Here is a 26,568-nt window from a genome sequence, read left to right on the forward strand (position 1 = left end):
AGAATTTTGCTTTTGTCAACATCCAGAATGCTGCAAGATCCACTGCCACCCACAACAGGTCAGACCTAAAAACATTCGTCTCTTGAAATAAACCTGCTATACCACTACTGACGATGCAAGCTCCTGTCCCCCCACCTTCGTACTTACAACTGCAAAAGCTTATTTTTCTGTTTGGCTTTTTTTAGGGAGCCGGATGCAGTGTTTGAAGTCATACGAAAACTAAAATAGCATGACAATACTTCTCTAACCCTAGAAGTGTTAATTTACTAATAAGCTTGTTTGATTAACCAAGGAAACCCAGAGGACATGCTGACTTTGTCTTGTTTCCCCTCCCCCAACTGCATTTTTACAAAACTCCAGTAGAGTCTTAACCAAAACAATATGCTGATAGGAGAAGCTGTCTGCATTCCTCTTCTGCAATTCACCTTACACTCTACATGTTACTTGAAGATAAGCTCTTGTAGATGCCAAAAAAAAACTCCAGCAAGAGGTGAAGGCTTCTTTGCAACGGGTAGAGCGCTGCACAATTTTCTCAAGTTATTCACTGCATTCTTGTTTGTGGGTCCCCGCCCTTAGTGTAATCCCCACAGTCGCTCCTCTTCCAAGTGACCCCAGCAATACTTAGGGGTGGGAATAACCCATTTCAACTATTCATCAACATTAGATACCAATTCAACTTCTTTATTTTCACACTCGTCCCTCTTTATAGAAAGGAGCAGCCCATTAATTTGGTACCTGTGATAGGCCTGCTCCTTTTCCCCTAGAAGAGGCAATATCCAGGGGGTTTTATTTATTTCCAGGGAAGTACCCTCATGTTCTGGGATCTTTTGAGTGGGAAAAGGAGGGGGGAGGAATAACACTTCTATTTTTATTGTTTCAGCTTTGCTCTAGAGAGGTGTTCTCCATAAATAGCAGATAAAAACATTTTAAGAATAGCAGAAAACTGTTTTCTCCTGAACATGTTTATACACATGCACACACACACCAAATAGAGAATAATTGCAAAAGACACACTCAGATTCATTGACATTTGCACTACCAAATAGGTGCTAAGAAGCAACAAATCCTGTAAAAACCTAAAGTATGTACGGAGGAGCTGACAGTGGAGGAAACTAGTGTTTTCTGACACAATTCAGCCTTCCCTTGTAGGAAACATTTTAGGACTTTTTTCCACAGAAGGCAGGTTCCCATCATCCCCCTAATCTCATAGCTGGTGGTATAGCAGAACGGAATTCAGCTTCTAGAAATGGTGTCAGCTAGAATCCTTACGCTTGGGACTACCAAAAAAGAAGAAATCCATGAATCTCAGAAGAAAATCTGAAAAAAGCATTAGGAGAAGCAATTACATTTAGTCCTAAAGCAACTCTTCAGTACCTCCAAAAGAAGGTCTCCTGAAGCCTGTGTGAAGACAGAAAATGCAGAAATACCTAGGCCCTTTTGAAATTCCCAGCTCAGGTATTATTGTAAGCTTTTTTCAGAGGAAGGATGACAATATGTACATATAGTCACTTGGACAGTAGGATCCTGAGCCTATTCTGGAGCTTATTGCAATATTATTAATAAATATTGTTAGTGGAATTAACTGTTCATCTCTCAAGTATTCCTCTGACCTCAGAAACAGAGGTCTCATGCTTAGTATTTAGAAATAGCAATTAGTAAAAAAGCAGCTTTGAGGGAGAAAATAAAGGTGAGGCAAAAACATCAGTGGATCAACACATAGTAAAGAATCATATGGATAAGACTGCCTTATGAAATATAAGTCCTTTAAATAGTAATATAAAATGGAATAAAATTCCACTATTTCTACCTTTTTTCAATGAATGTACATAACTGACCCGTCATGCAGATCACAGCACTTCCAAAGGAGCCATCTGATTCTGAATTATAACATAAATAACTGTAGTAGGTTATCTGAGAAAGATCAGAGTCATTAACTAATATTTAAGTTGTGTAAATCTTCAGACATGTGGAAATGAAAAAGATACCCTAAACCAAAATTCAATTAAGTGTTAAAGCTCTAAGTCTATAGCAATATTTCTTCTACCCACTTCAACATTAATTCATAAAAATCAGAGGCAGGTAAAGGTTGGAAAGAGTCCTGTCACCAGAACACAACCACTCCTGCAGTGGAATCCAAAAGCTGCTAAGAAAACATAGCAACAGTGCAAACCAATTTATTTTTCTTTTAGTAGTGCTAATTTTTTAGTTACCTTTATTCTAATTATTCACTTGTTTTCTCTAGGAAAATATTAAAATTTCTCCAAACCATATTAAGAACAGGAAACAACTGTAAGTCAAATAATTTCTTTTGGGCCCGTTCAAGGGCTGCTTTGGGTGAGCTGGGTGGCAGAGTCTGAAACTGAATTTGCTCATTTCCTCTTTTATTAACTCATGAAGTCAGCTTAGAAGTATTACAAGTTCTGGGCTAGCAGAGTTTAATCTCCCCCTCCTTTTCACATGTGTATGTGTTCTGTGAGTGTACAGAGCTTCTCCTTTAAAAATATTAAAAAATATATACTACATAGGAGAAATCTATTGATATGTCTTAAAGTTGTGTTGGAGAAGCTAACATTTTCCCCCGTATTACTTGGGAATATAGAACTGTTGAAAGTAGCATAACAAAAGTCCCAAGGATAAAAAAGAGCAAATATTTACTAGATAAAGAGACTGAATGTCACACTTTTTTAATGCCAGAAGCAGTGTGACATTGCTCATTTAATCTGGGCTCTGCTAATTGGTCTATTGCACAAGGAAAAATCTTTGGGAGTCCTTCTGGGAATGTCTCACATCATTCCCTATCAGCTGTTGACATACAAATACTCTGGTAATGAAAATATTTTCATTCCTTCATAACGACATTCCCTGTCCTGTTTAATCTTATTTTCTCTCTTTCTAAAAACAAGCTTCTGTGTGGGGTTTGTGAACTAAAGGACCTGATGCCATATATCAAAAACATTCTCTGTTCCTGTCAAACTTGCTAGGAGTCCACCCAAAAGAGAGCATAAGGGGAAAAACCCCAAGGATTTATAGCAATAACATAGGATTTTAAACACCATTTGAAATTCATCTCTGGTCTGCATGATTTCAAAGGACTGTGAATGCATCTGGACTAGAACTAAGCACTACCTGTGCTGCCTTAGAGTTTCCATCAGCAGCAATAGAGTTCCTGGCCCAGGATCCAGCTACACGCTGGTAAGGGGCAGGTATGCACTCGCAACATTGCAAAGTAGAATATTTTAGTCGATTTTTACAACCCTGTCACCGTAATGAAAAAGAACACTGAGTAACAAACAGCTGGAAACCCAGGGTGCCTTCCCGGCCTCCAGCCAGGCTCTTCTAAAGCGTGGGTTCAGGCTCACTAACCATGAGGACATTATCTACTGGAGATGAATAAAGTAGTGTTGAAAAGTCTTCTAGCAACTCCTCCCACACACACTCCCTGGTCTCCAAGAGGGTATCAGCATCTCCATGGCAGACCCCTCTGCAGAGGCTGCACTATCATCCTTCAATCTAACAGCAAATCCTACTCAGGACAATTTTTATTTTCAGCATGCTGCTACTAACCATTTAGAGCCCCACTTTGTGCTCAGGCAATTAGCTTGAGAGATAAGATCACAATCTGCTGTGCATGAAATCCATGCAGCAGGGTCATTACTACAGTCTCAGAGCAATTACTTTTGGAAATTAAATTATTTCAAAAGTTGCTGCAGTCACATTGTCCTGGTAAATACCTCTCTACCTCTGCTAAACTCCATACCTAAACACTGCTCTTAAGTTATTTGACTTTTTCATATATTTGTCTTCAATACCACTCTTCTTCCAAATTCAAGGTCTGAAATACAATGCGAGCTCGAGCTCCTGCTCCTCCTTCCCTCATCCCTCTCCCCGCCGGGACTTGTGCCTCCACCCACATCCTGCTGCCCAGGTCGTAACATTCCTTTCTGCACCCTATCACTGTCACACTCCCTCCTGGAAACAGGTGCAAGAAGATTAAAAACCCACTCATTCAGCTGGGATTTTCATCTGTTTGCACCTTCCTCTTTGCCACTCCTATATGTCAACATCTCGTGAGCAGAAGGTGGTGGGAAGGCGCTCTCTCTGTCAGTTCACGCTGTTTGCTGTTTACCGTGAGAAGCAGGAGTTCTATTCTGCAGGACAGCTATATCAGGAGCTAGGAGAAAACTTAAGATACAAAGGCTTTACTTAAATTTGGTTGGATTTTTTTCCTTAGAAAGCATGTATGTGTTTGGTTAAAACTAAAGTTTAGTTTGAAATGTTAGTGTTAACAGATCCCTAAGAGGGTTATTTTAATGAGTTTGAAAGATACATTAATTTTGGGTTATGCTTTTTAATTCCTAGATTGTTCATGAAATATTGTACCATTTTTCATTTTAGTCATTTTGTGTCAAGCTGTCATTGCAACACAAATAGAAGACTTTGACCTAGACGAGAGATCATACCATGCTAAGTGGTAACTGCACTTAATATTGTAAAAACAAAGATAGTGTAGTGACTGAAACCTTCTTCCACAGTGGTGCTGTATCACCGGAACTGATGTTGGGAAAGTGTTACAATCTTTGCACTATATTTGAAAAATCCAGAAACATTTATGCAGACATCTTTTTCCTAAAAATTCCTAAAATTGAGGACATGTTTTGTGTCCTGTCCCCTGCCCTTTTCATGCTGAATGAAAGCAGCCTTCATCCTCTCACCCCTATTTTAAATTGACCAAGTCTCCTGCAAACAGAACTTCTGAGTTTTTTTGATTACCCAAGCACCTGCACTCTTTGGACTCATGGTCTGTGTTACAAAAGTATCCACCTTCTCAAGAACTCTCAATTTTCTATACAGAAGGAGCTCTCTGGAATTCCTTGGGGAAAGAGGGACGACAGACCTCTCAGGGTAAGGGCTTGTCGTATGCGGATGTTTCCCAGAATGACTGCTCCCCACCACTTCCAGAAGAGTCCCTGGTGTGCTACGCGCAATTAGCATCCACACAAGGACTCCTAGCAGAATAGCCATTCCTGAACAGATTTCTAAGGGCAGGCAGACCTTCAGATTTGAAGTTGTTCAGTGCCAAGGTCACATCTCAAAAACAATTGAAAAAAACCCCACCTTGTGAAAACTGATGGATTCACTCTCTTTTCTAGCAAAGTGCGGGCTGCATAAATGCAACCAACTGGAACTGAACCCTCAGGGGCAGCACCAGCAAGGAACATGGATCTGGGTCATTTTCTCATGTCTGTAACCAGATCTCTCTGGCAAGAATGGAGAAATGCATCCTGGAGCTGGGACACTTCTCCTGCAGCAGACAGCAAAAGGAAAAGTGTGACACGGGGACTGGTCAGCAAACAAAAGCTCCCAGAGTGAAAAGGGTATATGCACTCTTATATCGCATTAAAGGGTTTGTTGGAGAGAGAAGGACTATGTGAGGAAGAACAGCCATAGAGATTGATCCTAATTTTTCAAAGATATCCTCTTGAACTGTTTTGTAAGGAGGAGCTTATTTCAGATATGATACTTCAGCTGAAAATGCACAGGTGAGCATACAACTAAAAATTGAGTGTAGCCAAATGTGGTTTTTGGAGCTTTTTGGTCACACACACACAAGGATTTCTAATAGATTAATCATTCACACATTCCTCCTTCAGTGAATTTCTCATGCATTCACAGGGTTCCTACTTGCAGAATATGCAAATGGCTAATGAAGAACTGACCAAGACAAAAGCAATCAGGATGGACCTGTCCCCAGAGCACACCCAGCAGTACTCAAACCCTGATTCAATGTCCTATGCTGTACAGTTTCTGAGTAGTTTTGAACTAAGATTTTTACCTGATATGAGGTAAGGAGGGCAGAAGGGGGCATCAGTGAAACAGTGAGCATGGAAGAGGGCCAGGGGAGAGGTAGGAGATAACTGCAGCAGAGCAACACGGTGAAGTGCCTTGTGAGACATTCCTGTAGGAGCCCAAGCTTTCGGTGGGCCTTCCCAAGGAACTTACGCTCTATAAACAAAGTGAAAGCACTAAGAAAACGCCAAACAGATATGGTAGTTTCTCTTCTGAACAGGAAAAGGATCTTTACGGCTAGAAAAATCTACTAGCATGCAACAAAAGGAACTAACACACTCGTAATGTTTAGAAAGATTTTGCATGGCTGTCTGAATGTAGTCAATGATAAGGTAATACATGTATATCATTTTCCCTGTCTAATCTTATATGCCAGGAAAAAAAAAATAATTTCTGTTTAAAAGGAAATTATTATTTCAAGATTTAGTCTCTCAAAAGTAAGCCAAGAAATTTGGCAAGTATAAAATATTGTTCCTAGCAGATATCAATTTGCAAGAAGTTCTGGCTTTGTTAGGAGGGAGTGAGAAAACATAACTGATGGGTGTCCAATTGCACGTGCATATATTAAAAAAAATACCACCATTATAAACAATCCAGTGGTGCTTTCAAATGAGTTCCTATAAAGTCTCCAAAGCCTGTTTCAAGATTTCTTAAAAATAGTGTGGAAAACATTAAGTCAAGGAAAACCTGCAGTACTGTTGCATTTCCAGCTCTTAGTATGGACCACAGTAGTAAATAAACATTTTAAAATACAAGCATTTGCAAAAATTTGGTGTCATCCCTGCCTCAGGTACTGCCAAGCACCATGACCTGGCCATGAAATGCTGAGCGTGTACTCCTTGCTCATGTTCTTCTAAGTCCCTTGCAGAATTTCTGCCTTGAAATTTTGGAGTCCACCAGATCAATGCCTAAGGAAACATTCTGCTCTGCCACTTGCCCCCACCTCATTTGCACACTTCAGTGCTTCCTTCAAAATCCCTTCAGCTTCAGTGAGAAAATTGTGCAACATAGCTCTGGGCAGGACAGCACCAGATTACACCCAGCCTCCTGCTGTCTCCTGGCTGTTTGGCAATGATGTCTCAGCATACTGCTGATACTAGGATACGAGCAAGCCACAGAGCTGTTGCTTAGCTCCCTCTCCACTTCAGCTGATTCCTGCTTACATCCCCACCTCCTCTTCAGCTTTTGTTTCTTATCTCCTAATTTGGCCCCTGCTTTATGCTCTCCCACATTGAAAATCCATACGATAGACACAGCCAGTCACTGGGTCTTCTGTGAAGGCACATATTCCCTGGTCTGAAGAAGTTGTCCACCTGCAGCCTCATGTTGCATCTCCTCACCTCCCTCAGCTTTGACATGATCAGATACAACCCTCATCCCATCCCAGGAGCCAGCACAGGGGTGTGTGTCTGTAAGCCAGAAAAAGGTCTTTAGCCTCACTCATACACAGGACCCTTTAATACTTAATCTACATTTTAACTTGGTATTACAGAAGAACTATGTGTATCCTCAGAGAGGAAGCTTTTAAGAAGTTGGATAGCTGTTCAGGATACATAATTATACTAATTCTAATAAAAGGTGTGTGTCAATCAGGCTTCCGCAGTCTGAAAATCTAGTCCTGTTTGAAAAGTCATTTTCCCTTTAAAGGAAAGAGGAAAAAAATACTTTTGTCCTTCAGAATCCTTAGATGTTTTTACTGATCTTTTGTTGACCATTTTGTGAACTCAGAAGTCTGATGTCAGTTATTCTATAGAAAGGATACAGGCTGTTCTACCATAACTGGAATTATTTTTAAACACTTCCCCCTCACAGACTAAATCCTTGGAGGCTGAGGGGGAAGGCAGACCAAGTGGGTCTATATGGAGAACAGAAAAACTTACAAGAATTTAGTTCAGGAAAAAATAAGGAAAGTGTAGTGAAAAAACACAGGTTATAGATATTCGTGGTGGAGGTATTTTGACAGTGTCATGGGAGACTATCAACAACTTATTTCTGGATACAAAAGCTCAGGTCAGACATTTCAATCAATGTGCATGCATATTTGTGCCCGAGTCAAAGTATTGGCAGATCGATACATCCTCACAGTTATTAATAATTATGTCTTTGCTGGAATTATGACAGCTATTTGAAACATTCACTCAAACCCTTGCTGTCAGAAGTTTCTCCCCTTTACACATATACGGAAATTTTCCTTCACTTTGAAATTCCACGCAGAGCATCTCAGGAAGAAAACACAATAAAAACAAGCAAACGAGCTGTCCCCTGCTTGAGTAGCTCAGTCACAACAAAGAACAAGGGGAGAAAATTCACTGGAATGACTTGGGACAAATCACAAAGGACACACAATCTGTAACTTCTGAACAGAATATCCATGGCAGTATGTAAAGGCAAAGTAACAGAAACAGGCTTGGTAAGATTTCATTGTAATTGAAAAACATTGGGTTTTTTCAGCTGCTTTTCCCCTCAACTTGCAGATTTTAATTTCAGATTGATTTCAGCCTCTCAAATCAAGATGAGAGGTGACTATAGGCCTATCTATGGGGGTTACAGGGAGAAGCAGCAGAACCTAAGCAGAGCTTATGAGTGGTAATAAAAATACCAGAAACAACAAAAGAATAATGCTTTCCTTTAACTCAGTTTCAAAACAATCATAAGGAAAACATAATACCAAACAAAACTGTCCAGCATTTTTAACCAGCAGTATTCTCAATGTCAGGTTGCAGATATTTGTTTTTAAAAAGATATTCTTTCACTTGCAGTTCTCCTGAGGATACCGTCAGAACAGTGAACTGGGATTGGTTTTTAATATACTGATGATCAGTAGCATTCCTGTCCTCTGTCGCACATATCTGTACCCTATACCCTCTTTTCAAACAGAACACTCCTGCTGCCAGCTTAACAACACTGCAAGGATTGCTTAACAGTTCTAGTCTTACTAAAGAATACCAGTTTGGACTCTACTAAACTCAATTATTCTTTGTTTCTGCAATTTCTAATATTTTTGAGAAAGCCTCAGCTCTTGCAACCACAGAAGACTGCAACTTCTATGTTGTGAACCATCAACTATTTAACTTAAAAGTTGAGGGTTTTTAGCTCTTGTGGCTGCAGATAAAAGTAGAAAATGATAAAAAAGTAAATGCAGTAAAATATGTTGCATTGAGATACATTTTAGGTGAATCCCATGATTTTGGAGACTTTTCAAAAAAACTTGTGGCTAGCTCTACAGAATAGAAATGCAGGAATAAGGCTACAGCAATAAATGCACTCAAATTTACAGATAGAAAGGATGAGACTGTGTTGATGACACCTGTTCTGGAAAGCAGAGAGCATAATTTAAGGATGCTACATCTCTAGCCTACTAAATTTCTCTTTCAGATTTTGAAGAAAACAAATTTGTAATCCTCCAGCATTTTCAAGTGACAATCAGCAATATTAAAATGGAACTGCAGCTCAGAAAAGTTAACTCCCAGCAGGGACGAAGCTGTACATTCACAACTTCAATCAAGTCACCTGAAATTTGCTACAGACCTCGATAAAACTGAACTCGTCACTGTACCTGACAGGGTCCCTGGGTCACTGGAAGCAGGCTGTCTACCAGATGTCACATCTTGCAGAACATTGTCATATCCTTCCTCAGGACCCTTCCAAAGTGTTTTGCTTTCAGAGAGATTTCTCAGCTGTGCTGAGGATGTCTGCTCAAGAAACAAATACACATTTCTTTCAGAAAACAAATGCTATATCTTTAGTAAATAATTTGTCTTCAGGTATTGAGTAATACTATTTATATACTTGGAAGCACAGCAAAGTTTATATATTTTTTTTTTTCCATTAATAACACAGGTTTAGTCAGTACCACTTTTAATATGGAATGCTATCTGAAAAGTATTCCTTACTGAAGCTGACAGAATTTACCAGACATATTACAGAATTGTTGCAGTTTTCAGTTTTGGTGTTTTGTTTTGTTTAAATACACTACACTTTCTGTGCAACTCAGATAGGATTGTTAAAGTATTAAATCTCTGAATTTATCACAGGCTTTTGACAAAATTTATGTTTACCATTCATACACTCAAATGAAAAGAACAATATTTTTACACAACTTTGAACAAGTACACACATTTAGTGAATGCATAGGTCTATTTCAAGTTTACTGGGATTGAGAATAAGACAAGAAAAATTCAGGAGATAAACACATCAAAAGCATTAGTAAGATTTATGTAACTGCTTTATGCATTTTAGCCATCTGATAGTGTCAGATCTTTAGAGCAGAATCCAGACTATCTGCATTTGCTCCCACTACCCCGGTGTGTGTGGATGCAGAACCTTTGCTACAGTCTTCCGATGCCGAAGTGAAGCCCAGAGCTGGTAAGGGAAGACTGGCTGCCCAGCTGCCGTGCGCTGAGCAGAAAAAAGGTATGTAGATTTTCACTGCCTTTAACTTAACTTGGGCATGTACTGTTCAGTCACTGACACTCACAGAGTGAATTTCTTTGCATTCAGTTTGGTGTCTTTAGGATTAAAAGTAATAAAGCCTATTTACTCACAGATCAAAGTAGTAAAGTTAAGTATTAATACTTTATGGTGTAAGACAAGACAAAGATATAATCAATCCCAGTTACGCTTTTTATATGTATTGCAAAACAGGCTTCACTTGAACTTAAACCAATTCATCATTAAATGTTTGTGAGGTTCCAGCAAGGATCCTTGAGGTCACAGTCCAGCCCGTCTGCACAGAGCTAATCCCACAGTCACGGCCTTGAAAGTACTTCCATTATACTAGCATGCAATTTAAAAAAACCACTCTATTTATTCATCTTTTAAAATGCATTTAAAGCTTTTAAGGGTCCTACTGGGATAAAGGCAAAATCCATGGGGACGTGATCCGCTTGGTTAGACCTGCACTGTCAGAGGAACACATGTAAGGACACTGGGGCTGGTGGTCTGGCCCGCTGAACTGTCTTCTCTTTTTAGCTTAGGAATTATATAGGGAGTAACTAGAACAGGAAACTTCTCCCTCCTCCAGCTTATTAAATGATTTCCTGCCAGTCCTTCGAAAACGCAACTCATTGCTCAAAGCCTTAAGAAGAAGTTGTGAGTGGCTCATGCCTGGGCTGGGAACAACAGGAAGGGAAGGACGAGCAGAGCTAATTGGCCTTTTTACACTTTGCCACCGTAGTCAGTATGTCATAGATAAGCTTTCCTCACAAGTGATACCCTGTCGGTCCTTTCCTCTCATTCTGCCTTGCCTTTAAACACGATCATGTCAGATGTGATCCTGGCCAACACCCAAGGGTGACTCAATGACCTTCTCCACATACCAGCACTCAGGGAAGCTACATTTAAATCTAGTCACTCCACCATTTCCCACGCACAATAGAAAGAAGCCATTTTTCCAGTGGCCTCATTTACATAATTAAAAAACCAAACCAGCACCAGTAAGACCACCTAATAAGTGACTATTTAGCTCAGTCAATAAGTGACACACATTTCATTGATAGAATTTATAGCCGTAATTTGTCAAAAGACACACTTCACAAACTGAATTGCTCCCATTGGTACTCATTCGTTCTGTAACACGGTACGACAGCCCATGCCTGATGCTTTCCAGCACTACTGGAATAAACTGATTACTCCACAGGTCTCATCAATAACACTCCAATAGTTCAGTGTAGCATGGGCCTTTCTTCTCAACACCACAATAGTATCAAGGTACATTCGGTGGGACATAATGATGAACGTGTCACAGTACCTGATACTAAATTAGTACTGACCGTTGCTTGTTTATGCAATAGGTTAGTCCTGTCCGGGGGTGGTCCCTCACACTCATCCTTCTTGACTAGAATCTTGTTTTTGTTCAGTTCATAACTGTCGTCTGCAGATTTTGTCCATTCTCTCTAATCTTTAACCACGTTTTTGATGAAAGTGTTGGACAGCACCATACCCGGGGTCTCTGAAATCCCACCCAATATATACTTCCATTTGACAATGAATCACTGATAACTGCCTGAAGACAGGCTTCCACTATGCTTCTCACACATATGCTGTAGTAGTTCCATAAAGATCTGAATTGTCTAGCCTGCTTACAAAAACACCATAAGAACATTTCAAAAGTCTGTCTTCTCTATAAACTTGGCCTATTATTTTTCCTTGTGGAAGAAACAAGGCCAGCCTGAGCAGCAAAATTCAAGATGAAAGTCCAACTCATACTCTTTCCACAACTTTTACTTGGGTTCTGATGTCTGCAACATTTATACTTCCTGTTCTGCACTGTATTTAGAGCAAAAGTTGATGGCACATCCTGGAAATGTGTACTCTTGGAAGTGACAATGTTGTCATAATTTATGGCAAATGAAAAGATCTCAGTAGAATTTAAAAAAACCCCCACCATTATTTTAGATGCAGAGTGTAAAAATGTAGGTGTTTATATTACAATATTTCCTCTTGGCCAGGGGAGTAGCATTTGTAATTACCCATCAAAATAAAATAAGATTAACACATTGATTTTTTACCTTTGACACATCACACTTCTGTCTTGAGTTATTTTAAAAACACATTTATTGTGAGCTATCACAAAGTTTGGCCTTCCTGAAGAAACAGTTTATGCAATGTGTACGAACTACAAGGGGGAGGGAGGGAACAAAAAGCACATCACAGAAAGTCCGTATTTCTCTATTGATAATCAAACATTTCAAGTAAAATATTCCAATGGTTATACTTCATCTAACAGTTAAAGATGTTTCATTCTGCACTGAAGACAGCCACATTTTTTGTCTCCTAAAATATGTTTCTAATTTAAGTTTGAAAAAATATTTCCATTGTGCCATATATACGGTAACTCAAAACCAAAATGAAAGGATTAAAATCAGGGCTGCACAGAATGGTTTAAATTAAATTCAGGTAGTGGGGAAGACTGCCGTATCTGGCAAGCTCCCACTTACTGAGCTTTCTGGCCAAGAGGCAAGATGAAGCATAACAATCCTTACCTGCCAAGTCTAGAGCAATTTTGAGGCTTTTATTCATCTCTTAAAATAAAATGTTAATGCTCTTGGAAGCTTGCCTAGCCATACAGTAGATCTCACCTGTCTTTTCTTTATCCTCACACAAATGTATTATGGTATGCTTCAGTAATGACTGAAAATGTTTTCAATCTCTTTTTTTCTAAATACATGGTATTTAAACTTATCGCCCATTACACTTCAGTGGAAGACGTGACTAAATCCTACAGGTATTTTGAAAATCTCAGATAATAGGTTACAAATTATTGCTAGAAACGTAGTGTAAGAAGAACTGAAATTTGGACTGTGGAATGCCCTTTTCCTATCTGCCACCTATAAATCCCCTGCTGTCCCCACATAGGCTTCCTAATTAAATCTGCACACACACCCCTCACCCCCCTCCGAGTGGTTCTGTTTATGATAGTGTAAACTGATTTATTTGATTCATATTATTACTACAGCCAACATGAAATCAGCCCCAAGGCTTCCCCGAATACATAGTTATGTCCCTGAATGGATTGCTCTTGGCTAAGAAAAGAAAGGATAAGCAGAGCTCTTTCAGAAAAGGCATTGGTGTTGAAGAATTTCATAAGCTTCTTAAGAGATTCCTCAAAACACTAATATTAAATTATTTTCATAATCATTTGGGAAGAAATGAAATATGTAAACATGTAGATCTCTCTGGACCTTTCTCCTAGTCCTATATGAGGTTTAAAGATTTTCAGATGGTACCACTAACAAAACAATTTGGTAACAGCTTTGCCTAATAAGGCCACAGTTAATCTGTGTAGACCATCTACCTTCAGGGAGTTCTTTATTCCAAGCCAGGGAATTCCCAAACTTTTTCTTCCACATGTGCAACCATCAGCAACAGCAAATACCTTCACTGGCAGCATCAGCTCCCATTTGTTTGCCAGACTGTGTGCCATTTTGAAGTGGTTTGTGCTCCTACCAGTAGTACATTCATCACATTACCTAAGCTGTTGCATTCTATAGCAATCTAAAAATCATTATTTTCTGTAAAACCTGAAAAATTTGCAGCAATAGCACATCAAATCACAGGCATGGTCGTTTTGAGAAACTGCTACCAAATGTAGTGTTTTAATGCTATTTTCCATCTCCCTTGAAGATGGTTTTTTAGGTTGCATTGACTAGGAAATTTTGACAACTTTGTTAAACAAGTTTCACATCTTTCTGTTGGGACTAGGGGCATTGTAACAGGTCAAAACAGAAAATTCTTTTTTTTTGTTTGTTTTGGCTTTATTATAAATCAAGATCATGTCTGATGAAATGACGTGAGTTCTGAGCACTTTGGGGTGGACTGAAAGCAAGTAATGGAACTACTCTTAGTACTATGCATTCTGCAAAACAGTAGTTTGAGGGAAAAAAATAAATCATAGAATCGTTTAGGTTGGAAAAGACCTTTAAGATAATTGAGTCCGTTAGCTTTGCTCTTTATAATTTGTCAGGAAAAAAGGAAAGGAATGACTAAACAAGCTTGTAATAAAGGCTGCTTTTGTTAATGATTTTTTCTTTCTTGGACCATATTTCATGGTTCAACTAATGCTCACCACTTGCCACTGAAAGGGAAAGTGGGCAAGGATGCCTTGAGGCAAAGAGGTAGTACCCAACTTGCCCTTCTGCAGGCTGCTCTCAGATTCACGTGCACTCGAAAATGTGCAAAGCTCCATGTTGAAGATCCTGCAAAGAAGTATCTGTCTGATATATGGTCTGCAGAACTGAGGAGTTAATATGAAACTTGGCAACTCTCACCAGGGCTGAAAGACCAGGAAAAGAAAACTGCACTGTCAAACAGGAGGTAAGTTTTCAGTTTTGCTTAAACTCATGTCCCAAGTGACTTATTTCATGATGATTTCAACTGCCACATCAATGACCTTTGTGTTCAGAATGTGTTTCCAGTACTGGCGCATGCAGAAAGCTTTCTTCTTAAATTACAGAGAGTTCAAATAAGTATAATCCTAAATGGGATCTCAGCTTCAGAACGGAATCAGAGTCACTCGTGCCATTATCAGATCATCTTCTCAGACAACCCGAGGTCAGGCCAACCTAGGCAATTATTTATAGTCATTTGTGTGGAACTCATGGCATTTGAAAGCCTTGTGAAAGCTCATCAGGCTGCACAGAACTCCAGAGGTCATTTCTGTTCCCTCTCGTTATACCAGCTCTTAACATTGGGGAGATTAGAAACACTCGTTCAATTCTAGATGGCGATATTTGGCTTATTAAGGAAAACTGACATACTGCAGCCCACACTGAAAAGGAGATTGAGGCTAATGACTAAACTCATGTGGCAAGGCTGTTCTGTAACATGAGACATTTCAGCAAGAACAATCTCTCTACATGGTCATGGGAAAAGTCATAGAACCACTCTGCATTGGTGCAGACTAGGACTGAAAACATGGTCACCTACGTGGGAAGTGTAGAAAAAAACAGAGGCTTTGAGCTTGACCACATTGATTTCTTTTGAAGGCTTTAAAAGTGATGTGCACTTTAAATTTCACCAGTAGTGCAGACAGGGTGCTGTTAGGACACCACCACACAGAACTGGGTACCTGCTTATGCCATCATCTAATGATTCAAGGCAGACAGACCTAGCTGGATATTGCACTGTAAGGTCTGATGAAAAGTTAAGGCTTTTCACTACTGTTCTCATCTCCAAGCCACTCCCTCTTATTTTCCCAGACCTCGCTCTGGTTTGTGAGAAAACCCACAGAAATCAGATACAGAAAATCATAGTACATTTGGAAAGTATATACACCCCACCTCCCATTTACCAAAATACTACTAATTATTCTGATATAAAGATACTAAAGGGCAGCTGCAGAAGCAGAAGATATCTTTCACGTTAGAGGCAAAAGTACTGCTGAACTCATTACAAAAATGAAATTTAGGGAATTTAAGCAATCTCCTCTTTAATAAGTACCATGAACTGGATGCAGTGGTCTTTGCTAGCAAGAAAAAAAAAATAAAAAAAAAATCAGCTCTATTATTACTAGTCTGCCAGAGAGCAGGCACCCAGTGTTTCAGCAAGTAGACACAGACCTTTCACCTCAAAGCATATTCTGGGCATTTTCAGTAAAAATACTAGAACTGAATGGACCCCCATGCCTAGGCAGTGCACGTGAACCTACCAACGCACAACATAGCAGAAAAGCAACATTGGCAGTACACAATGGAAACTCTATAGGAGCAGAAGGAGCCGATCCCCCCCTCCACGTCCAACTTCCACATTTGTTTTGAGCTGTCACAGGAAATACAAGTTCCATACTTTCCACATCTACTTTTATATGTATTTTTATATGTATTTACATAAAAACAATGTAAAGAGGAGTTTAATTCTATTAGGCAGCCACTCTACTCCCCCATCCAGTTGCTGCGAGCCAAGCTCCCCATTGCTGAATAGACTTCATTTCTATTCTGCCTTTTATCACTCAATTCCCTGAAAATCACTCCCTTTATTCATGTGCATGTGTTCATTCTTCAGGCTACTGCTCTTAATTATTACAATGGTGCTGTGTAAAAGAAAAAAAAAAATTATCAGCATGATCTCTCCACTCTCTTCCCTCACAGAATTTAGAGGTGATCTAATATTAACTTCTTGTTTATACAGCTAAGCCTCTGACAGTGGAGTGGCTGCTTTTTTATTTTCATTTTGGGATATCTCTTTAAAAACAATTATTGCATTCCTTGCTCTAATATTGTTGCACCTGAGTATTTATCAATATGACAAAGGAAAAATATGAAATATGACAGTATGCATAGCTAAGACATGTGCATGTGCAACATGGCAGGTTTACACTATTATTTATTAAAGAAAGAAAGCAGTAGTAAAGAATTCTGACTGAGCTAATTTAATATTGCACTACCTTGAGTGTGCACTGTCTTGACAAATACAATATATAAAAGTGTGATGGCTGTTCTTATTAAAGAGCATAAGAGCCTGAAGACATCACAAGCTGGAAGCAATCTCCTAGCATCGTATCATTCTAAGCTGACGTACCTCCCAACTCCTAGTGCAGGCTTAGGGTATGTAAAAATGAAAGACACCCAATAGGTTCTAGATATAAATGTATAAAGCTTAGATAAACTGAAGTTCCCCCAGGATGTGCAGTGTAGGAAGGGATCTATTTGCCCGAAGTAAACAGTGCAGTATACTCACTCACTTTGTAGAAATTTAAAAAAAGGTTCTCAGGTCTTCCCACGTATATATCTATCTCTCCAAATATTTTAGTGGATCTAGAGAAATCTATTCATTGCCAGGGAGCATCTTCTATCTGACATCACCCGTCCACTGATTTCAGCAGCATAATTCTCCCCATGGCAAAGCATGCAATCTGCAGCCCTCACTTGGATCTTCACCATTGTACTAACAGGTGCCCTTTATTTATTAGCGATTAGACAGAAGACTCATTTGGCTTACTATAACAAAAGAGCCTTTTTCTCCAGGGCTGTCTGTTCTGTTTCTGGGGCAGTAAACAGCTGGGTTTTTCCCTGTTCGAGAGCAAGGTCTACATTGGATTGCCACCACCTCCACAAGTAGCTCATCTAAAGATACATCTGATAGATAAAGATACATATAATACCAAATGAAAAATTACACACATGATGCACAGACCTCAGAGGCATTGCTTCATGCTGTATAGTTATTCACCTGTCACTCCAACATAAAAGATAATACCGTAGCAGTCTCCTTCTGCTAGTGACAATATATGCACTGAGATCCCTTTCCACTTATCTTTACTTCCCTGCAGTGAAAGCTGTCACTCTTCATCAGTGGACAGCACATATCAGTTTTTGAAAGTGCAAGGTTTTAGTGTCCTGCAAGGTGCAATCAACACATCAACAGGTAAGTATTGGCAACAAAAAACAGACATGGGCCTTCCAAAAGTCTATTCAGGGCTGTTGCATATAGATACTGATAAAGATTGTCAACCTATCAGGTCAGAAATCAAATTCCACATGCAGGAAAAGAATTGATCTATGAACTGATGCTCTGACCATTGCATACATCTGCCTGCAGTTTACTTCTCCACAGCCTGAACACACCAGCAGATGAACTGGTATACTACAATTTTTTGGACCATGCAATGGGAAGTCAGGATGACAACCTGAGAGACAATGTTAAACTCTTTCAGCATGATGGAAATACCCCAAAAGCTGTCTTTTTTTTTTTTTTTTTTTTAAGTAGTCCCAAAATAATGGTCGTAGCTTCACTTCTGTCTGTCCAGGACTAACAACTGTGAAGCTGAACAAACTGAGTAGTAGGAAGCTGAACTCATAAGTTTCACTATGATCCACAGATCAATCTCAAGAAAGAAGATACCTGCTGGGATATGCTCCCCACTAAGAAACAGAGGGAGCGAATATGTCTGCTGTGAGGTAGAATATTGACTCCTCCACACACAGCACAGGTTTTCAAGCCAACTGGAGATGTCAAAGCCACAGGAAAATGACCTATTTATCAAAAAATATGCATCAGAGAATGGTCTTCCCAGGGCTGGAGCCTGGGAAAATAGATCTGTGAGGGCGCTGAAGGTAAGGGATAATTAGAAATCCACGACACAGTTCAACTTAACATAGAGGCAGGTGTTTGGCTCTGGCTCAGCCAAACAGTTGGAGAGAGATGCATACACTGCCTCTTTTCCTGCCATACGCAGAATGTGCAGAGACTGCATGGCTCTGCAGAGCTGCTGGTGCATCCCTTCTCTCACTTACATGCGTCAGGCATGAATTCAGAGCTAGCCCTTACAGGAGAAATGTATCTTCTTTGAAAAATTTTAAAGTCATTGGGTATGCGCCTTTCAAACCAGCTGTCTGCTATTAGGATTTCATTACTGCACACTGCTCATGATTTTGGCAAGACAGAGTGACAATTAACATGAATCCTTCTGGGAGGGATGCAGTACGTGACATCATATAGTAAATCTTTTGATATTAAAACCTTTCGATATTAAAACCTTTCATTCGTGCCCTACTGTACTTGTTAGGGTAAAAAACTTAAAATGAAAAATGTAATTACCCAACAGAGCTTTCAATTGTATCATATATTAACTTCTAATACTCTAAGTATTCATTCTCAAATCCGAATCTGGCACAAAACCCATTGGAAGATGAAACTTGACAGATCTAATCAGGCACTAATCTGATTCTCTGACAGACACTGATTTAAGAGCATTTTAAAATGGGAAATCTCAGGTAAGATAATAGCAGCAGTTGAAGAACAATTACCCTTGTCTGACTTAGTGCTGGACTCTGAAAACTCACATGCTAACAAATGCTAAGCAGCAAAATTTAAGACCAAATAAAGCTCTTGGAACAAGCAGCATTTTACAGCCAAATCTTCCTGGGAAGAGCTTTTTAAAAATATTGATAATATTGGGAACCGGTGGTTTACAAACCTTAATTTGTGCTTAGAAGACCCCCTTGATGAATTTATTCTACCTTTACTGGTAAGTAGTTTAGACAAAGATTAATAACAGTTTTCAAGAACGGTCACCAAACTGATATAAAAAAAGTGTAGAATATGATATAGCTTGTAACTTAATCAATGAAACAAAAGAGAATAGGTCTCGGATTTACTCAGATCTTTAGGACAACTCCACTTTAATCCTCTCTCTGCTCTATTAGTGTAGTGAATTACTTGACCAGAAAAAGGAACTGTTATTCTGTACTACTTTTAGGCTGTTACCAGGTTTTAGGACTTCAGATTCTTTTATGAGAAAACTCTCAATAGCAGAAGATTTAAACAAATAACCATAGGCCAGGCCTGCCCACCAGTTTTAATCAAACTGGTATTAATTACCCCTTTTTGTGTGATCTTCAACTGTTTGTTAACTGAGTAAACAAGATGCTCATGTACCCTTTTTATTTCCTACTTAGCCTTTATGCTAATTATGATAGCTAGAAAAGGTCACAGTGGCAGACACTTCTGCGTTCAAGTTCACTAACACACAAGCAAACTACAGTATTCCTTTTGAAAGCTCTGATATTATCCTGTTACAAATACTAGCTTCTTTCTTTTGAGATGTGCTTTCCAAAGATACCATGCAAGAACATAACTCAGTAGCATTCCAAAGCTTTACTTTTCTTGGTAATTACAGGGAATACTTAAAACTTCAAAAGTAAAGCTGAGGCATTGCTAGTGTAAGTTGTCCAAGCTTCATCAATTTCAGTAGCATAGAGACAGCGTACATCCTCAGAGAATCTAGCACAAATCTCTCACTAGAATCCTGATGCAATATTGTTTTCTTTCTTAAGCAAAGATACAAACCTTTGAAACAAATTTGAGACCTATAATCTTCTAGTGTTACAGATACTTTTCTAGCCTTTCACTGAAAATGTATTCTACTTATTCATATGCAATACAACATTATCAATATTATTGCTAGAATGAGCAATGAGAAAAATGAAAGCATACTTACTTACTTTGTTTATTAATTCAACAGAAAGCACAACTGTTTTAAAGACCTTCAGCCCTGGGTGATGGTTTTTGAATGATTCCACCACTAGTTTGCAGCAAAAGCAGAAAGTAATTGGAGTTTCCATAAAGATTGAGACCACACCTTGTTTTAACTTTTCTGTATTCTGCCAATGTTATCTTTACAATCACAGGAGGATAAAAGCCAAAAAGACCCAAACCCCCTACATAATATATTGAAGGTAAAGCAGTAAAATAGATCAAGGTGTGATGACTCGAAGGGATCTCAACCACAGAAGTGAAAATTCAGCATATGGTGTAGAATTATAATGAAGGATGCTTCAAATGCTCAGAGCATTGTATTTGTGGTTATTATACTAGAACCACAAGATTTGGTTAGGTGATCTTCCACATTTCTTTAATTTTCCCTAACAACCTCATGTTTTACCTTCCACTCTTTTCTTCTGCTTTCATTTGTTTACTTTCCTTAGAGCACATGCATCTTCCAGCTCCAAGGCAAGTATAAATGAGATCTATGTCAGTGCCTGTCTCCAGAGTTATCTTTTGATACTCGCCTAAAAACACCCTCATCTTAAAGCTAAGGAGATGGCTGATTGCCTGTGATAACTTCTTACAAACGAAAATGGTAAACAGCAATTCCAGTCCATAGCTTGATCCATCTCTCCTGCATACCTTTCAATAGAACTTTCCTTGTGAATAGTAGACTACACCTTTAAAAAACTCCCTTTATTTACATCCACTTTTATAGGCTGAGCTGCCTATAAATATCTAATATTCAAAACACTGAGTTCTAATTATTATAAACTTTTTAAAAAAATAAATCTGGTTCCTAGCTTTTTACCTTATCATCACAATCAACCTTAGCTAGAGGCCTTCACTCTGTAAGATTCAAATGTTCTTTAATTATCTCCATTGACATAGCCTGAACTACACCATAAACCAATGTTCCCCATGTGCAGAGGTAACATAAAATGCTTTTGTAGTGTACAGAGCTGAAATCAGCATGGAAGTGCAAGGGGCAGCATGCTCCGAACAGGGAAAGGACCTGGATTGCATTCCCAGCTCTGTCCTCAATCTGCTGTAGGACCCCTTTACCTCTTTGTGCCTGTATCTCCCTTTTCAGCTTTGCCTGTGATGTTACTAAGGCTGCGAGCCTCTTGCTTCCCAGGAGGTAGGTTAGAAAAACAGATGTAGACAATACTAATGGCACTCTGATTTTGTGAGGAGACAGAGTTCTACTACAATACCTAGAAATAGTAACAGCTAAGTCCCACCGACCTGCTCCTTGAATTAGGATAAGCTTGTGCAGCATTTTGCACAAGTTTGCTGGCACTGAGTTCCTTCTGCAGGAATAGCTCACATCCTTTGAGAAATAGATCCTTTACTGAAGATTTGCTGATCAGTTTTAAACCATCCTCAACACACCACCTTGTAGATCAATTGTTTTCAGCGTTAAGTTTACATTTAGTTCACTAACATGTAGGATAGAAGAGTTAGAAGTGCAAAAGCTGACTGCAATTCTCATACACAAGCCAAGCTGAACTAGCTGAGTTGCAGCACCTACACACCCAACAAGAGAAAGGAAAGGAGGTTCAGCCCAGACAGAAGAGATCTTTAGATTTGGGCTTATCGATTTTTATTTTTGCATTTTTCTTTCATTTAACCAAGTAGGGTATTGGCAGTCCTCTTCATAAAACACAAAACTACATGGTGAAGTTTGTCACTTAACATACATAGAAAAAGATCATAGCAGAGACTTCAGAAGAAGGACACAGACCCACCCTGAAGTTTAGCACCCCAGTTTGTGTTCTTAGAGCAGTTACATGGTAGTAAAAAGCAATGTTCATGAACCAGTTGCTGTATGTGTAATGTTAGGCACTTGTTAACTTTAGAACCATTTTTCTATCTAGGGAAAAAAAAAGTTCACTTGCTTAGCTAATACTGCCTCTTTTTAGGGCACAAACAATCTTTTCAGTTAATGTAGATGCTAAGGGTAATCACCAGCTGTGGGATGTGGGAGCTAAAACCAGCAGAATTTGGAAGAAAGGGCTAGCCTCGTGGTTAAGGCACTAGCGATGTGTTCCCTTGGCACAGTGCAGGGCTACGCAGATATGCTAGTTTGGATTGCAGTGTGGTACGGCCCTGCTGAGAATGTGGCTAATTGGCACAGGTCAAGAATTGCAATCATACAGCTATACTTCCTTCATTTCTGAGTTAGCTCAGATATTTCTAAGCGGCACTAATGTGAATCAGTGAAAATATACCCGAAAACTCAGAAGATCTAAGTTAAAATTAGTTTAGTATTGTGAGATCTTGGGTAAGTCACTTCCATTTCTACTCCTCAGTTTTCCGTTCAAAAGATGCAAATGACATTTAATTTCCTCCCACTCTTCAACCATTTACTTGTTTGGTAGGGCACATACAATTCCTGATACTGGACTGCATCGTGTATCAGCTTCTGCAGTAGAAACAAATTGGAGTCTCCATGTACTAAATGCAGAAAAAACCTTGACAATAACTGTCTTCAAATTGATGAGACAGCCTACAGGATAAAATGACGGTGTAATTTTATAGAAAAGGGAATAACACTATAGTTTTAAATGAAGGACAGAAACTGTGCTCACTCTGGTGCAGAGGTTGTACTCTGCATGGCTGTCTCAGGGATTGATCATGCATGATGCAAAGGACCTTGACTCAGGATATGGCAAAAAAAATCCTTCAGACACTGTAGTGAGAAAAACTTTTTGCTTTGCAACATGACTCACCTGAAATTGCACAAAAGCATCATTGGTTGTAACAGTCAACCTGCAGGTTTCCACTTCTGGAATTTTTTTTCCTCGTTTCCTCCCTCCAGGTAGAAACTGAGGTCGTCTCTGAAATTATTTCCCTATCCACACTAATAACTTGGATAATTTTCCTACCAAGTATTATGCACAAGCAGGAAGCTCATAAAAGCTGAGTTTAAATAAAAATAAAGTTTCCATTATAATATTATAGAATTAGCAGCTGCATCCATTAGTTTCCTCCCTGTAGCTACAGAAAGGTAGCAGAGAATTTCCAAAACAGGCTACTGCAAGCATATGCTTCTTTCACACACTAGAAGAGCTGCTTCTATAGCAAAACAGTAGACTAAACTCTCAATTTAAATTTGAGACAGCTGTTGACAAAGATGTCAGGTATGAAAAAACCCACACTTCTGTGGGGTTAACTCTCCACCCTTTGGCCTAATATTCAGGAAAATCAAGTAACCACTGGGCTGCTCTTGCATTATGAGATCTAAGCTCATTCTAGTGCATTGGAAAATAATTCTCTACCTACCAACACCAGTCCTCTCAGCCTTCCAGACTTCATTCAAGAACCAGATCCTTCCCTGTCTAGTACCATCTACCACATGAACGCAACAAGCAATTCTTAGGGGCCCTTCTAGCTTATACTTTAAACCAAAAAGGTTAAAATATCAATTACAAGATTCAACCTCTGGAGTTTCAAGTGTACGTATGACTAGTTAAACACTCTCAGCCTATGTACAGGGGACTGTTCACCCAGTGCTTCTGGGCATCTGAGCAAGCTTTCAATGCAGTCTTTCAGTTGTAGAGTTATAAGGACACAGGGGGTCACAACAGAGGGAGAGTCAAATCAGAACACAGCACCACACAAAGACGCTCTAGCTCAGGTGGGAACTGGAAAATGCCATGCTTAGGCTCAGCATCCTCCAAATGCAGCTGGACTACTTCTGCAGCCTCTTATCCTTGCACAGTGCAGCACTGGGAAGCTCAGCTGAAGCTTGCTCTGGGCTCCCTTATTCATGGCCTTAGCACTGCACAGTGCAGATGTGAGAATCCACATAGAAATTGGTCTGCCATAGCCTACTCTTCTATCCTATGGCTTACAGTTGGCTCAAGTCCTTTGACACATCCCACAGACTTAGACTGGTAATGGCAGAATGTTCCTCACCATTAGTAAAGTGAGAAGTTATAGGAAAACGTATTCTAAAATTCACATAACTTGTTACTGTAAAAATGTTGTGAAATGGATAGTGAAGTAATGAATTACTGTCTCCTTCCTCATGAAAAATGCAACACAGTGCACTGAATGAGGCAAGAAGTCTTGCAGATCAACTCAATATGTGATCATGACATTGAAGACTAACATGATATACAAACATAGGGGCTAGAGTTAAAGTTATATGAGCTATTTTGCATGTGACCACTTTGTATTTCCTGTCACCCTTAAGCTATATCTACATTTACAAGTTCTGCTGTACAAGCGGAACAGACCTGCAGGAAGAAGTTGCTGCAGAGGACCCAATGTCAACACTACACTTAGTCTGAGAGTATTACTTCAGACTGGCTCTACTCTGGTCTTCATGACTGAACACCCAAAAACATCTGGAATATTTTAATTGTGCTTCTGAAGCACAATTTCCATGTTTGTTTATGAGCTCCAAGACTGGCTTGTGAATTGAATCAATGCACAGTAAGCAGGGATGCTCGGGAGACTCACTTCAGAAATGCACTTCTGATCCACACTAAAATGTGAGTGTGGACACATTCTTATGTGCACTGTAGACCATCTCTCTGCAGGGTGTCCCCTAGCAACATGCAGAAGGTATCCAGAGGAAGATGCTACTCAACATTTGTAAAGATGCCAGAATATGGCTTTCTATTAGGATTACTTCCTTAAAATACACTCCTGGGGTAGAACTGAACTGTAATACTAAGTCAATGGGATAGCAACAGGATGAGTTTTAAGACATGGAAGTAGCAGATTACGAGTCATTCTTTATATTAAATAATGTTTTCCTTTGTCTTTTTGAAAAAATGTCATAAACAAATTAGACAACTTTATTTCAAATGAAATAGATGTAGCCCTATGGCTTCTGAAATTTTTATTTTTAAAGTAATTCACCTAAGATGAGGTTCAGTTTATGTGTCTTCTCTTAGTGGTTACTATCTAGGATTATTGTACTATGAACCAATTGTTATTTATGTTACCAGTGGATACAAGGATTTTGTTAGTGGAATTTAGCTTCCAGATTCATTTCATAATCCCTATGCCTATTACTGAGAGAGAAGAAAAAAGCACAAATCAAGATGACATTTAAAAAAAAAGGAGCCTAGACTAGTCTTGTAGGAACATCTAAATCCTTTCCCTTATTAAATACCTTATCTCAACAGCAGTGCACCAGCCATTTAGGAAAATTAAAGAGGGAGATAGCAAAAAGCGACAGCAGATGATAAAGTGCGGTAGTTTCTAGTCACGCAGATAATGAAGAGACTCAGCACATGGCCTTTTCAGTTTATCCCTGCTTCAGCTTATCCTTCATCTGCTTAAATTCAAATGGATCAGTAATTATTAAAATGATTTTGAAATGAGCTACTCCAGTTTCATGTGACTTTTTTGTGTATCCTATAAAACTTGGTAAATCTTTGGGAAGACAGGTGCTGTACACTTTTGCCATTTTAATTCAGTTTGGGACTTGATTTATAAGCAACAACTGATAGTTAATGGTTATAATAAGATTGATTTGTACTCATTAATACATATATCCATTTGTGAGCCTTTTAACCCTTCCAATGAGTTGTCACTGAAAATACATATAGACTTCCTTGCTGAAAAATGCTGGATATTTTGTGCAAGATGCTGTGGGATTACAATTCTAAAAGATACTGGAAACTGAAAGTATATTCTAGACAAGATTTCTATTCCTTATTATTAGATAAATATTCTTCCGTCATGCTTGGAACATTTTACTTGCCAATTCTGAGAAATATTGTGTAAGTAAGAGTATGGATGAAGCAATGATTAGCCACTTTATTAAACATTTTAAATCTACTTCAAATAACTGCTCTGTTTTATGCAGTTCTTATACAGGTGCTGATCAGTCTTATGTTAGTATCTACTAGCACTGCATCAAGCAATGTGTACAGCTTGACTCACAATGTTCATCATGTTTGTCTCCCCAGGTATGTAAGCACACATTACAGAGAATTCTGCTTTGACTGAGCTTATTTGATATTAAGTGTACATGGCTTCTCTACTTAGATCAGAAAAGATACCTTACAGAAATGCACCTTTTATTTGGAGCAGGAGGTAGAGAAGGGGGAGGTTATTGGAACGGGATGCCTCTGCTCCTTCTTTTTTAATATTAAAAACATGAGAGAGCATTCCCATCGATTTCTCTAGAAGTAAACATTTTAATAGCAACCCTTGCATGTTGAATAGTATATACAGAATGACTCTTCACATTATTTACATGAGTGTTTT

The 26,568-nt window shown here is 39.0% G+C and overlaps 1 long non-coding RNA gene across 1 annotated transcript in view; it reads right to left on the bottom strand.

Moving 5' to 3' along the window:
• Positions 1-26,568, bottom strand: part of LOC142602905 (uncharacterized) — a 195,071-nt gene that overhangs the window by 70,908 nt on the left and 97,595 nt on the right. Inside the window, exon 3 of the long non-coding RNA XR_012836732.1 lies at positions 9,404-9,539. This is a non-coding gene — a long non-coding RNA (uncharacterized LOC142602905). The remainder of the gene's footprint in view (positions 1-9,403; positions 9,540-26,568) is intronic.

Source organism: Balearica regulorum, chromosome 9 (genome assembly GCF_011004875.1).
Source record: "Balearica regulorum gibbericeps isolate bBalReg1 chromosome 9, bBalReg1.pri, whole genome shotgun sequence".
Lineage (NCBI taxonomy): Eukaryota > Metazoa > Chordata > Aves > Gruiformes > Gruidae > Balearica > Balearica regulorum.